The 12487-nt window shown below is 35.2% G+C and overlaps 1 long non-coding RNA gene across 1 annotated transcript in view; it reads left to right on the top strand.

Annotated features, from left to right (window-relative positions):
• LOC306664250 overlaps positions 1–11749 on the top strand; it is an 88544-nt gene extending 76795 nt beyond the window's left edge. Inside the window, exon 3 of the long non-coding RNA XR_013764685.1 lies at positions 11653–11749. This is a non-coding gene — a long non-coding RNA (uncharacterized lncRNA). The remainder of the gene's footprint in view (positions 1–11652) is intronic.
• Positions 11750–12487: the final 738 nt, after the last annotated feature.

Genomic DNA, 12487 nt, shown 5'->3' on the forward strand with positions numbered 1-12487 from the left:
TGCAGGATCCATTGGGTTAGTTTCAGTTCATTGAGATATTCCTGTATTGTATTTACCTGGTGAACATATATATTTTGAAATGTTCTCAATTACTTAGTAGTTCAGATGTTTAGGGTTGCTTTTTAAATTTTTAATTTATTTTAACATTCCATCTCATAGTTATTGTAAAACTTCTCAGTTTTAGGTTATAACTTGGCCTGTCCACCAACCAAATTTCCCAAAGGTGACTTAAATGAGGGTTTCAAGCAATATATTGTCAATGCTATTATCCTTTTTAGAAATAACACTATGATGCTTTAACTGAAATACCTAAGCATAAATAGCAGAAGAGGTTATACTTAAATAGGTAGAGAGCAAGATTTAGAAAAATAAATGCTACAATCTCACTCACTAAATTTCAACTTTTATAAAGTGACTTAGTCTTCCCCTCACTTTTCTCTTTGCAGGTATAAGCAGAAATGACATAACCTAAAGTGTTTCCTGGTAGTTAAAGTGTGGGAAGAGACAAATAATTCAAATATAACATACATTCATGTGTTTTATTGGCATCTAAACCTGCACTGATTCAGTTATTATTATTTATCTATGATTTCTGCTTATCTCCCCACTGTACATTTAATATTTAACAGAGGGTATAACTGGGAATGACTATCTAGAAATGTCCCTGCTGCAAATCCTTTAAATGCTTCCTATCCAACAATATTTACCTTCAGTTGTTTTTTTTTTTTTTTTTTAAAACAAGGCCAGTACTCTGTTAGTTTTAGGTAGTTAAGAACAAAATAAAACTGGGAGATATCTAAGCTGGAATATGAATATAGGCTGAACACAGAGGTTTTACCAGGGTGTGGTATAATGTATTTAACCACAGACTTTCAGGATAATTCAAAAACGGTAATGTTGAATGGAAGGAATCACAAGATAGGTTTGGACAAGTGAGGTCTGAGGCAGTAGGTCCCTGAAGTATCTTTTATTCCCTATCTTTTATGTTGTAGATTCTTCTAACCTCTAGGGATGGACATTTCCATGTGAAAGTTATTAGAAAAAAATTGTCTTCATACTTCCCCCCTAAAAAAATTTTTCCTCAAATGATTACAAAGTCATTTTTTCATTAACAAGGATAAGACAGAAATTTGTTTTTCTGATTTGAAGTCCTCAAGTCTCTTCATTGTGGAATGACAAATAAAAACTGACACAAATCAAAGAGTAGAGGTGGCTCATAGCAACTCCAATAGATTAGTTCAGCCAGGGCCGAAGAACTTGTCTCCAAGAACACCTCACCAAGGGAGAAAGTGGAGAGGTAAGTTCTATAAAAAGAAAGAAGAGCAAAGAGTCCTTTTGGAGGTTTCCCAAGTAAGAACCACAGCTATTTGATGTCAGCCCTCTGAAATTTCAACACCACAAAGACAAATGATTCACCATGAGATAATAATGTTTTGAGAATGCATGTTTCCATATCATACCTGAAGAATTAGCCTAGGAGTTCCTGGGAGAAGGTATTACCCAGGAACGAGGTTAAACAGAGCAACAGGGTAAGTGCTAAAAAGCGGTACAAGGAATACTGGCTTATCCTGCTGTTCCTCTTTATCTCATTAACTCCCACTTCCACTCAGCTCTCAGAGGCATTTCTGACCCTCAGTACCATGTTGGATGCTTGGTCTAGGTTCTCTAATGGCATCTTGTGCTTATATCAACTCCAGTAATGTTTGCTTTCTATATAATGTTTTCTCCACCAGTAGGCTGTGTGCTCCTTGGTGCTATGGAACTTGCTCTTCTTTATCACTTATCTCTAGCAAAGATCATAGTGCCTGCCACATTGTATATGCTCAGTAAATGCTTATTAGTGGAACACAGTATTTCAGCAAAATTAAATAATTCTGTCTCAGTGGTGGCACATAGACTTCATATCACATGCCCAGTCTGATTGCTAGGGGCTCACTAAACAAGTGGATTGAAGATTTTGAAAGTGCAAAAGAACTCAGTGGTCAATAGCACCTGTGTAAATGGTGATGTCTGAGTTGTTTTCCCTGGTCTAACACCTGTCTTTTAACTTTCTTTTAACTGAACAAGTGATATCTTGAAGAAACACTAGGTTATGTTCCACAATGCAGTTGGTTATTGTTTACACTGAATAATACTGAAAGTGACAGTCAAAAGCTTAAAAACAAGTAAGAACAACACGAACAAAGAACAAATAAAATGAAAGTTCAAACAAAAATTTTGAGGGAAATTCACTTAGCCCAGTAGTCTAGTTGTGCATGATAATTCTCTTGACTAAAAACCTATGAACTCTCTCTCTCTCTCTCTCTCTCTCTCTCTTTCTCTCTCTCTCTCTCTCACACACACACACACACACACACACACACACACACACTCATGCACCAAAGCTGACAGCAGTTTTGAAAAATAAAGAGAAAACCACAGACCCAACTCAGAATTGAGGATTGCAGTTTTCGTGGGTTTAACAGAGAAAACAAATTAGAAAAAAAATAGAGCAGAAAGAGCATGGTGTGGCTCTGGCTCAAGTGGTCTTTGACCCCTGATTGACACTCAAGCAGCTGACTTCCGAGCTGGCCAGAGTCCTGACCTGTAGTCCCATCCCATTCCTGACCTTAGCTGTTCTCTCTTTATGCCTATTTTAAGACTTTGCATCTAAGTGGGTAGCATAACTGCACAGTAGGAAAGATGTAATGGCCAAAACTCCTGGACCTTGCAGCAAGGGAGACAGAAAGTGCCTGAGGAGCTGAGCATGTGGCCTTTTCTACTTACGAGGAGTGCTCATTCTGCAGCAGGCATATTGCAGAACAGCACACTTGAAAATCAGATCAAGAGATAATGCCATTTCACCATACTGTGGCCATGTATGGCAGAAACAGTTCTGTGTTCATCAAACTGTTTCCTTTTCATTCTCGACAGAGAGCTAGACTGCTTTTTCCAAACTCCTGTAGTTAGGTGTGGCAAATGACTGCATTCTAGTCAAAGGGAGGCAAAAGTGATGAAGACCACCAGGCTTAACCAAGAAACTTCGGCACCACCTGCTGCCCGTCCTCTGTTCCCTAGTGTGTCGCCCAAAGAAGATCTAAAGAAGACATCCACAACCTGTTGGATTCAGGAGTTAATGAAGGAGACTGCAGAACCACTGGATAGGTGGAAGGAGTTCTTGACAGACTGCAGCAAAGATGATTTTTGCGGAACTTCATTGGACTATCATATAAGAGTATTTTCCTTCAAAGTATGTTAATTTAAACACTGATTATATAAAGGATAAATAAATCTTTATTATTTTAAGGCAGTGAGATTTGGGGATTCGTTCCAGCAATGGGCTTCCCCTAGTAGATAATCTGTTAGAAATTAGAGATTATAAAGTGTTCAGGATCTCCTCATGGCACCTGTATATTGAGAAGTGTTAAAGCCTATTGGTCTGGTTATCTATTGCTTGGTTAACTTCATCTATTAGGTGTCACCCCAAGACTAAGTGATAGACAGCAACAACTATTTTAGTATTATGATATTGTGTTCAGGAATTGGGGAAGGGATTGGTTAAATGATTCTACAACAGATGGAATAGATCAGGGTCAGTGCTATTTATCTATTGAACCAGAGGCTAAGAAAGAGATTGAAATAAAATCGAATATAAGAATCAGGTGGAGTGGTGCATGCCTTGTAATCCCCATGGCTTTGGAAGCTAAGGCAGGAGGATTGCAAGTTCAAAGCCAGCCTCAGCAAAAGCAAGGCACTAAGCAACTCAGTGAGACCCTACTCTTGCTAAATGAAATACAAAATAGGACTGGGGATGTGACTCAGTGACTGAGTGTCTATGCGTTCAATCCCTGATACCCCCCCCCCAAATTGAATACAAGTTAGTTGATTGCATAATTAATGAAGATTCCCAGAAAAGAAAAATAAGATCCCAATGTATTAATTAGTAGCATGACTAATATGTTAATTATTCAGTAGCATGATTAATATGTTATTCACACTAAATATTTGAAGTAATAATGGAGAATATAGAATTATTTCAGAGGATATAGATGAACAGGTTCTGTCACCTGCATCTAATTCTAACTTAACTCATTTCTGAAATCTTCAGGGCAATTAATCCCTTATTTTCAAGAGTTTCATCTTTTACATGATCAGATCTGCTAATGTATGTTCTCTCAATCTCCTCTACCCATAACTCCAAACAATCTGTCTTAATCTACTCTGATCCTATTTAACTCACTTAGACTCTAAAGCTCATATGATGCCAATAGCTTAAATATGTGGTCTTCTCATTATTACCTCATGTATATATATGACTGCCTGACTGATGTGATCCTGCAATATGTATAATCAGAAAAATGAGAGATTACATTTTATTTATGTATGATCTATCAAAACAAATAAATTCTACTGTCATAAACAAGTAGAACAAATTAAAACTAAAAAGTTAAAAAAATCTGGTATTCTATGTGGTGCTTAATATTCTTTGTCCACATGAACACTTCCAGATAAGTGATAATAAAATGAATCTATTATTCTGTTCATATGAAGAATTATTTGAAAACAATTAGACCTGGAAGCATTAAAGCAATCAGGTGTGTTTAAGATATACTTATTTTCTACCATAGTGTACAGAGAGAGTGACAGATTATCCAAACTAAGGCATTTTATAATATGATCAATATTAACAAAATTAATTTGACCCTGAAATAATCTCCCTTCTAATGTGAGTTAAGAAATGATAAACACAGCATCTACCTAGGCATGGATACTCACTCTGTAGGTCGACCATGTCTCTGGCTGATTCTTCTATTTCACTGTTTTTCCAAATACTTTAATTTACACACTCATGATGTGGCTTGCCTCTTGGACTCTACTAAAAACTATTAAATGAAGTGTGCCATTCCACTTAGCATTTGAGTACATGTCCTTTTTTATTGTTTTCTAGTGGTTTTTAAATGTTTTCATTTTATTTTTCCAAGTAAGTTCTTAAAAGGCAGGGATTTTGTGAATTCTGAGCAATCAATATGTTATGAATAATTGAGAATCAAAACAACCAGTGTCATTCCTAGTTGAGGTCTCGCAAAAGATACTTGAAATATTTGATATTATTGGTTAAAATGGGAGGTGGGAATATCTGTGTCTTCCAATTTTCTATGTGATTTTTATTCTCAAAGAGGCAGTATGCTTTAAAGGTTAAAGTTTGAGCCCAGGTGGGTATACATACCAGCTCTACCATTTCCTAGAAGTGCAAACTTCTGTACTTTAATTCTTCCTTTGTAAAGTAGGAATACTACTACTACCAGCCTTACTACTCAATCTGCTGTCATACACGTTATTTAAACTAACATGTATAAAGAACTTAGAAATTTGCCCAGTATATAATACACATGGGAGAGGAAGAGCAAAGCCCCCTGCCTCACTAAACATATCCATGTCCTGATCCCTGGATTAAGTTGAGCATCTTCAGATTGGGAGATTATCCTGAATTATCCACATGGGCCTAACGCATCACAAATGTCCTCATACTGAAAAGAGGGAGGCGGGGGAGTGAGAAGCAGGAGATGTGAGCAGGGAAACAAAGGTTGCAGTGAGGCAGGCCCACGGGTCAAGCAATGTAGATGGCATCTAGAATCTGGAAATGTCCAAGAGGTAGATTTCTACCCCAAGGCCTGTGGGAGGAATACAATTCTCCTCACACCTTGAGTTTAGCCCTGTGAGACCCACTGTGGACTTGCGACTTCCACGTATTCATGTTGTTTAAGTCATTGAGTCTGTGGTAATCTTTCATGGCAGCAAGAGGAAACTAATAGGGTATTCCATAAGTGTTACTATCATTATTATTCACAACCACAGAAAATTGAGGAGGTCTCCCTGATTAAGATGAAAATACTCAACTAAGAGAGTACAAACCATACAACTTTAACTACATTCTATTCTGAATGCTGCAGCCTCTTATATCAAGGCAAAAAAAAAAAAAAAAAAAAAAAAAAAAAAAAAAAAAAAAAACAATAAAGTTGACAAGAATTGTAATAAATATTCCAGTTTCCCTACTTGATTTTTGAAAAATAAAATGCTTTTGAAAAAATAAATCAAACAAAGAAAGTTCCTCCAGCTCCTGCTTTTAAGCAGAGAATGGCCATTAGTGAGCTTGTGGTTATGCTGTTGGAATATTTTTTTTTTTCCCTCTTGCTAAGAACCTTCTTGTTCCCACGAGAACCAAGAGGTACCCAAGTCACATGGTGTTCTTCCTGTAATATTTTGTCCTGAACAAACAATAGGATGCCAATTATCCAGCCTTAACACGACATACAATAAGAAACTAAGACGATTTTATTTTTTGTTGAGCTGGTCGTATGAAATTAGAAGTTTTGAAGGAACCAAATGCCGAAAAATCATCCAGTTTATTGTCTTTTTTCAGAGGGTTCATTTCCACACCATCCAAGGCACACAAGGAATCAGACTTTTCCCTTTAACAGGCAATCCTGCTTCAGAAAATTCTGTTTTCCCTCCACCCCTTACTTCCCTATATCCATAAAAAAAATCATAGTTTTTACACAGACCAAAACTGGTACACACGAAGTCAGACTTAAAAGTCCCTGTTTCACTGCATCTTAAGGCAGTTTCCTTTTTAACTGTCCTCAAGGAAGAAATAACATTGGCATGTTTCCTGCTGGTTCTGTTGCAGATATGTGTACTCTGCCACAAAATGCCTGGCAGTAAGGAGAAATGACAGGTTGTTGGTGGAAGGCTTCCTCTCAAGCCTGCTATATAAGAAGGTGGATTTAGTCTATCCTTTAATTTTAAGATTTTCTCCATTTGTTTTCAGTTGATGTCTGTGACCAACAACCTGAATGATGTTTCCATTAGATAAATATACACATATATATGTGCACACACACATACCTCTTAATCATGCTTCTATTTCCTTAAGGTTAAAAATCTGTGGCCTAGGAAACCATAGAATAAAAGTAAGATTATGTAAAAAGGGCTAAGGAGTCAACTTGAATAGGCTTCTTGTAATTGTATTATCAAAATGGATTAGAAATAAATGGGTTAGACACCAAATGCTTCTAAATCCATTAATTCATAATGAAACTTAGCAATATAAATGGTCACTGTTAAACAATGCTAACATAGCAACTTAATATTTTGAAAACTTGTAAAAAACAGGAAAAAAAATCAGTCTTTCATCCTGTCTTTTGTACAAAAACTCTACTTCAGGGTAGTCAAAGAATGGTGAGGGACATTTCCCCTTTTTGGAAGTATTCCAGTTAATAAATGATGAAAAAAATCAATCAAGTTAGATTATCACCTCTTTGTGATTCCACAGGAAAAAATGCATTTAGGCATTAGTCATCGATGACTGCTCATGTCATCCTTATATTCTTCTTACTTCATCATTATATTCCTCTTAACAAGAACATTCATCATCACCTGTCAAGTAGGCTTGCTGAAGAAACTAATCCTGTATCTCATCAAACATCCAGATCCAACCACCAACCCAAAGGCAGAACAGAGAAGGGAGCAACACACCCAGCACACCAGGGGAAAGAACATAGCAGTGTAGACCAGTAATTACAGGTTCAGGAACTTGTATTAATAAGGAAGCCATGTGGAAAAAATAAAAAGGAGAGAAATAAAGAGATGAGAAGAAACTTATAGGTTAAAACTCAAATTTCTTTTCAATATTTTAAAATTATTATTTTAATTAAAAACTGTATTCCTACCTCACGGCATGCATCATGATATTTTAAAATATGTATATATTGTGAAATGGTTAAAATGAGCTAAATTAAAAAGTTAATTACCTTATACACTTATTTTTTATAGAGGTGTGGGTTTTTTGGTACTGGGGATTAAACCCATGGGTACTTAACCACTGAGCTACATCCCCAGTCCTTTTTGGTTTTTCAAATTTTGAGACAGGGCGTCAGTAAGTTACTGAGACTGATTTTGAACTTACAATCCTCCTGCTTCAGCCTCCCAAGTCTCTGGGATTACAGGTGTTAACCATTGCACCCAGGTAGTGATGTGATTTTAAAAGACTCTTGAGAGATATATCAAACAAGCGACACACCTGATTTATTTAAATTCCACTTAAAAATTATTTTTAAAATACAAAATATTCATAAAACAAAGAAATCTGAATGCAATTGAATACCAATTTTTGTTATTACATTTTCAGTTCCAAAATAGGCAATTTAGTTTTTTTTTTAAGAAAACATTTAAATTTTCAGACTCAATTTTCCTTTCATCTTATGTTTGTGAACACTTAATCATAACTATTATAAAAGACTGTAGTTAACCTAGCATCTGAAACACCTGGTACCATTCTTTTTTTTGTTTTTTTTTTTTTTATTTTTAAAGTTGGTCATGTTTCTTGGCATGCCTGGTAATTTCTAATTCATTGCCCAACATCGTATATGAAAGATTATCTTCTTCCTTTAGAGAGGATATTCCCTATACCTTGACTTCATAGAGACAGAGCACCCCAATACAATCAACACAAAACAAATACTTCTGGATTAGGCCTTGCTAGCAGGCAGCCCCTTGAAGTTTTTGATTGACACATCTTAATTCTAGCTTTTCTCTCTCTAGTCCAGGGAACTGCCCATCTGCCCTAGCTTTCTTCCCTTTACAAGGCCCCTACTCACTTCTCCATCTCTCACTTTTGAAGTAGAAGAACTGACAGATGCTATAAAAGAAATAGCAATGTAAAGAATGTTGGGCTTTATTTGTTGCCAGAACTGGAGGGTCTGGACTACTACAACTAGATATTAGATAATATTCAGAATTATTCTTTTAGCTCCATAATGATATTGAGATTATGTGAGTTTTAAAAATATTCCTATCTTTCAGAGAACAAAATTGAAATATTTGAATTTCTTACCTAGTCCTGATTCATTTCAAAATAATGGAAGTATCAGTAAGTAAGGATTGTAGTTGCAACAAGATTTGCCTTAAGTTCATAATTGCTGCATCTGAGTGATGAGTTGTAGTATTCTCTCCAGTTGTATATATGCTACTTGAACTTTTCTACAATAAAATGTATAATAAATAAATGACACATGGCCTTTGTGTTCTGGATTCCTTTTCAACAGGTGTGATATTGTTCTTCAAGAAATGCACAAAGAGGAATAACTTCTGTAAATAAATGAACACAATAATCACATATAATAAATAAAGAAATATGCTTTCTTAACTTAGAAACACAACAACTAATTTCTTTGTCTATTTACTAAACTAAAGAAGGATTCTTGATAAAAGGAAAAATATGTCAAAGACATGACAGACAAAGTATGCAAGGGTTTAGGAGAGAGCACCTGTTGCTGAATTCAGGAGGCAGCCCAGGCTGGCAGACAGAACAAGCATTAAGATGAATTTTGATCCTCAGAGATTCCCCATAGACAAGATAATGAGTCAGGAGAGAAGATGCCAAGTAGTCTATTCCTGCTCCACATTTGCTTAAAATTTAGTCATGGTTCAAGACTATATTTAATTAGGAAATTATAATTAAAAAGATATGGTATTGCTTTTATATCTTATCAATGTACTATTTAGCATTTTTCTATGCGATTTTAAAGATTTTTTAAAAATTCTAATAGACACAGAACTCAGTGTAAATTATGCCGGTTTTTCTGCCTCCAAGTCTCTCTCCATTTCCCAAACATATTGGATTAAAACAAACAGCAAAGAACTCTTGAGGGCAGGATGTGTGGGTTGAGTTATTGCTCCTCTTTCTGGTTGCTTCTCACTTCCTGCTGTTTATCTAGTCTCAGACATGAAGTCCACCCAGGACTATGCTGGTATAGTTGTTTTGGTTTACCCTGCCTTAGGGATGGATACGACTGCTACTTTTCTCTCTCTCATTAAAACTCATGATTAGCACAGAAATGTTTAGAGGTCTTATGGATCCTTCTCCAGATAGAAATGATTCAAACCCAAGAAAGTTTGAGGCTATTTACAGGCCACTGTGTTTCAATTGCCTCTCTTATATTGTCTTCTTCTATTCAATTTTACTGTTTCTGTATGGAAGTGACCAAAACAGACCTTATAGTAGACAATAGATTGCAGGGTGTTAAGTCAGTTATTTCTGTAGTTATGTTTCAGACTGGCATTGTCATGATTCAAAGCAAATCTAAGTGGAGTTAGCTAGTATTCCAAGCTTCAAAATGAAAGTTGCATCAGCTAATTGAAAATATATTACGAGTCGTTATTTGAATTTCTCAAGACATTCTACTCCCAGTAAGTAGCTAGAGATAATCATTTCAATCTTCCCATATGTGCACATATACATATTTTTATGCATTTATGTAAAAGGGAAGACTCAGAATAAGAGAGAGTTGAATAACTTCTAGTTGTCAGTTTAAGTCAGTATGTCATGAGCAGTTGTTATATGATATGCAAATGCCAGATCAATCATGGAGTTGCCAGTTGGACTAAACTGATTGACAAGTCAAGTCACAGATCTGGAAGACCCTGTTGAAGTAGCCTTATTAATACAGACTGAGGATAATAAAAGCTTTCTGTCAACAGTTGACTGGGATATTCCAGAGTGAGTAGTCCAGTCCCAAAGTCTTCATTTGCTTTCTGCTTGTTATAGACTCATCATTATTGAGTAATTTACTGAAAGCTGACAATGTGTAAGTGACTCTCCTGGCAGTCAGGACTTTAAGAGTATAAAAACACAATCTTTGCACTAGAGATTATTTTTGTCATGAAAAAAAGTGCAATGAGACAAGATAGAAGGATTCAGGAGAGATTTCTACAAATGATCAGATTGATAGAATAATTAATTAAATGTATTGACACACTGGTATTTATACACTGTGAGGAGCACTTGACTCTCCAAATTATAACAAAAGATACAAAGCATTTTCACCGAGTAAAACAACAAAGATAACTATAATCTCCAGAGAAAAAGAAAACATCCAGGGAAAGATAGGTAATCTCTGCTACACAGCACAGCTGTAGACAGCATTTAATGTGCACGATAACATAGCAAGTGAATACTTATTTAATACACTGCAAAATAAATATATTGAGAATATGGAGATTCAGGAAGCATGCATCTATAGACCAAATCACATCTGCATCAAGAATTACAACCCTGTTAAATACAGACTGAATAACACATAAGAAGATTTTAAAAACCATCCTTAGCAAGCAAGCTCCTTCTGAATGTGCTTCACTGCATACTCTATTTACAGTCTAAACTGAAGTACTGCTTTTAACTGGAATGTTGTATATTTTAATGTGAACACATATTGAAGAGAAAAACAAGCCAATCAAACATTTTAAGGTTTTGAGTAGGCAAACAGAGTGGAAAAATATGAAAAAAAAAACACAATATTTTGATGACTCTTTAAAAACAACGGAAAAGAACAAAAACAGAACTATTTACCAAGATACCTTTGCATGAAAATTTCTCTTACTGAAAAAGTTTTTATTTTCTATTTTTAATTGACAAATAATAATTTTACGTTTTTACGGAATACAATGTGTCGTTTTGACACATGTATACATTGTGGAATGACTGAATCAGGCTAATTAACATATCCATCATCTCACGTAGTTTTCATTTCTTTGTGGTGAGAATACATCAAATCTCTTTTAGCAATTCTAAAATATATTATTATTATTAATGATAGTCATCTTGTTTTGCAATAGGTCATCAAGAATTATTCCTCCTGCCAAACAGAAACTTCCTACACTCTGATCAACATTTCCCTTTCCCCTGCCCCGCAACCTGCTCCTCAGCCTTTGGTAAGCACCATGATACTTTGTACTTCTATGGGTTCAAGGTTTTTAGACTCCACACAAGAGTGAGATCACACAACTTAATACTGTTTTCCAAAATGGCTGTACTAATTTACATTCTCACCAATGATGTTTAAATCTTCCTTTTTCACCACATCTGCACCAACACTTGTTATGCCTGATCTTTTTGATAATAGACCTTCTAATACATGTGAGATGATATGTCATTTTGATTTTAATTTGCATTTCTGTAATGACTGGTGATAATGAGCATTTTTTATATATTTGTTGATTGGTTGTATTTGTCTTTAGAGAAATATCTATTAAAAAATGTTTGTCCTGGGCATAAATAATGACACTAAGAATTTTGGGATCCATACTATATAAGAGGTTTCTAAAGAGTGCCCTGAAAAATCAGAAAGAGATAAAACCTTCCTACATTAAATGATCAGAGAAAATAAATGGAGTAAACAGAATTTTCTTGGCAATTGTACCTCTAAAGTGGCTTTAGAAAGCTTTAGTTTTGCCGTACCTTCATGACTTTGCCTTCTTTTAGTAGTTTTTCTTTTCTTTCTAGTTGTTACAAATGTGAGTTGCTTTATATATTTTACTATTTCTCTGTAATAAGATATGGGTTTTTTTTTTATTTTGCTCTTTCAGATTTATTGTCCTTAATAAATTTATGCTTTTCATCCATTCCAAAAAAATTGTTTTCCTAACTTTAAATGTCATCTCTTGATAGTTC

The sequence above is a fragment of the Sciurus vulgaris genome (genome assembly GCF_902686455.1).
Source record: "Sciurus vulgaris genome assembly, chromosome: 6".
Classification (NCBI taxonomy): Eukaryota; Metazoa; Chordata; class Mammalia; order Rodentia; family Sciuridae; genus Sciurus; species Sciurus vulgaris.